The sequence below is a fragment of the Archocentrus centrarchus genome, chromosome 16 (assembly GCF_007364275.1).
Source record: "Archocentrus centrarchus isolate MPI-CPG fArcCen1 chromosome 16, fArcCen1, whole genome shotgun sequence".
Classification (NCBI taxonomy): Eukaryota; Metazoa; Chordata; class Actinopteri; order Cichliformes; family Cichlidae; genus Archocentrus; species Archocentrus centrarchus.
Genome location: NC_044361.1, coordinates 15650083 through 15653831, shown reverse-complemented (window position 1 = coordinate 15653831; position 3749 = coordinate 15650083).

Below are 3749 nucleotides of genomic sequence, written 5' to 3'. Positions count from 1 at the left end.
CATGGTGTAACTTTTCAATCCCCGTTCAAAGTTTACAATACAATCTGATTTCCTCACTTTGTGGGGTGCAGTTTGGCACATGACATGGGTAGCACGCACAAATGTCATCAAACTACCAGACACAGTCAGTGGGTTTGTTTCACTATATTACTGAAGAGCAGTAAAAAGCTACAGCTTCATATTTCCATGTTGTCTCTCAGCAGAGATGTACACAATTAAAAACAATAAACACACACGTGCGTGCACACATAAGCAAACAGCAGTGCTTGCAAATCAGCCTCCTCTGAGCATCTTAATCCCTGGAGACAAAGGCTGGCCTTAAATACAGATGAGTATTAGATGTTAATTCTTAGTCCCTTCAGCATTACTGGCCAGCTCATTTGCTTGCAGCAAAACTATACATTTAGATCATTCTACAGGCAACTGTGATACAACAACAGTTGTAGAGGAAGTTTTCTCTTTAAAATGATACTTCTTGGAAAATTTAAAGGGGGAAAAGGGCCACATGGTCTGTCTGTTCAGATTAACCTGTAAAACATGATAATAGGACATGTGAGACATAACACTACTGCTTGAGAGGTCTCAGTTCAAGTGCTTACGCTGGAGAATTTCACCTGTATCGACAGTATGAATAAAATATGTGCTTCACAAGCACTCGCTTGACTTGAGGGAGATGTCAGCTCTTAAACGCTTAAATGCACACAGTGGGGATAAAACAAAAGATGCATTTAGGGATTTTTTCAAATGGATATTTTTTAAATGTTTGTGGATTTTCATTGGGAGAAAATGTTTTTGTCTCCAGTGAACAATTTTTTTTTTTTTTTTTTTACATAATCTGCATTTTTATTTGTTTTCACTGTGTCCATTCAATAGAAAATGTTAGTTAAGTTCTGATTTCCAAAGGCAATATCATTTAAGAGAACATTACTGTGTGATAATGAAGTGATAATCTTAAATCTTGAAGAAGGAAAAAGCAGCTGAATCAAATGAGGCTTCAAATCCTGTATGACTGCGATAACAGCAAAACCTGCATATGTTCTGCTTCTTCATTATCCTTTGAAGGGTGCTTTTATATTATCACAGCTGTTGACTTCTCTGAGTGATTGTCTCAATCTTCAGATGCTTTTAGAATCACTAAAGGTCTTACAATAATAATTAAACATTTATTTGAGCACTTGCGGAGGAGGGGGTTGATGCAAGTAATTATTTTACTGGTTGTTTTTTTTTTTTTAATCACTGTTGGTGATTTTACATGCAGTTTGATGATGGCAGTATTGCTGTTCCCCCTCAGTGTGCAGGTGTGTAACAAACACAAACCTGTTTTCATGCATGATAAATGTTTCTGGGCTTGCATTTTGCAGTTCGTCCACAAGGGGGTGCCAGTAAACACACCAATCACAATTTATAGCAACTAACAGCTACACAGTAGTCACTGATCCATCCATCTTCTTCTTCTGCGTATCCTTTTCAGGGTCGCAGGAAGGATGGAGCCTATTCCAGCTTATACAATAACATCTTTAAATTATGCTTACCTTAAAGTCTCCTGCCTTGAAGAATTACAGAGAAACACAGAAACTGCAACAAATTTTTCCAGCAATAGATGTTTGTATGGCTCCTTTACATAACCATAGAAAACGACTCACTTGATTTGGTCATGGCAGTGAGTATGTTATTTAAATATTTTCAATTCAATTCAATTCAATTTTAATTCATATGGTGCGAAATCACAACAACTGTTGACTCAATGTGCTTTAGAATTGCAGGTAAAGACCCTACCATATTATTGAGACGTTTTCTTAAAAGTCTTCTTTTCCACAAGTCAGCAATAACATGCACATGACTTTTGATCGTACAGATCTCAAGTGGCCACGGGTAGAAAAATCACTACAATGTGAAAACTTATCTCAGGGACTCACATGCTATCAAATCTCTATTAAAAGTTTCAAAGAAAGCTCTTCATTTGAATTCAGTAACATTTTAACGCTGAAATCACGAATAACAACCACACAAACCTTTAAGGGAAACTTGAGTCAAGTCACTGCATGAATGTGCTGATTTATGATTGCACGTAGTTTGCTTCTTATCTTGAAGCACCTTAGGAAAGGTTAGCGTGCTTGTTTGTAGGTGTGCCAGAGAGATAGAGAAAGAGGGGGGTAGTGACGTCACTGATCTGACATAAAATGTCTTTCAGGATAACAAATGTTTTTTTGTTAAATAGAAAGCTGACATAAATTATTTTGTTAAAGACATTTCTTCCTTTGTGGTCCATACCAGGTTAACACAAACTAGGTGGTCCAGTGTCTTGCTGTTAATGCCATCTTTATGCCAGAGGAGCCTATTACCTTTGCCTGCTCAGTGATGCTTTGGCACCTTTATAGTGGGAAGTAAAAATGTTTGCAGATTCTTTGTTGTATGAGCTCATTTTTTTCTGTTTTCTGGATGGTAGAGAATCCTGTCAGAGCTCCTAACTTAACCCAGACATTTCTGGAAAGGAGTCCTAGACTGGGAGCGATTGAGGAAAATTCTTAATGCATCCTGGAGAAAGAACAGGACCAAAGCTTTTATCGTAGCCAGGTGCTGGGTACGATGCATTCTTTCAAAGGGTGTGATTGGTTGATTTAAAAAAGAAAGAAAAGAATGGGCATAGAAATGAATTCAACAGAGCTAACTGTTGGATTTTGTCTCTATTAAGAGATGGTGAAAGAACCGTGTGTTGTTTTTTTTTTTATGTAAAAAGCATTTGTGTTCTAACAACACAAGACTGAAAAGCTCAGGAGACCCAGTAATTACACCCCCCTTCAAAAGTATTGGAACAGTGAGGCCAATCTCTTTATTGTTGCTGTAGACTGAAAACATTTGAGTTTGACATAAAAAAAAATCAATGGGACCAAAGATCAAGCTTCTTTTATTTCCAGGTATTTACATCTGGATCTGATACAGTTCAGAAGATAGCACCTTTTGTCCGAAACCACCCATTCTTTGTTTTGTTTTGGGGTTTTTTGGCGTGGGGCGGAGGGTTACTCCTTTCAGACTCCTCTTTACATGTAAAATGCATGTTCTAAGTCTGGAGACAAACTAGGCCAGGCTAAAACCTTCCACTTCCTGCCCCTGATGACTGCAATCGATGTAACAGGATGCACCTGTCAGTCACATGTTCCAATATTTTTGCTAACAATAAAAATGGGTATGTTCAGACAAAAGGTGCTATCAGATCCAAATGTGAATACCTGGAAATTAAAGCCAAGATGTTGATTTTTTTTTTCTCATATTGATTTATTTGATGTCAAACCCAAATGTTATCAAAACCAGGAAAAAGCAGAGGCAAAAACAAATGACAAAGCAGGGTTAGGCACATGGAAATTCCAGCACAGTAGACAAGAACAGTATTGTTGAAGTGCTGGGTACGTAAATAAAAGCGAGCCGGCAAAAGACAGGCAAAAAATGCATTATCAATACACAAGGAAGACTCACAGGTGCAGCACGCCAGGTCAGAGCAGGTAATCACAAAAGTGGGAGACAAATGAAGGCAGGAAGGGAAGGACCTGTAAACATTTCCTTTTCCAGGATCTATTCTTAACTATAAAGTGATTATAGTTTATAATTAAATAGCCCTTGCCAACCCTTGGCCCTAAACTGTGCAGAAACACGAGTCTTTACAGTAAAGCCAAAACATCCAGAGAGCTAAAACAGAGCAAAACACATTTTTATTGCCGTGTCTAATTATTTGGACTGATAGAAATAGATAAAGA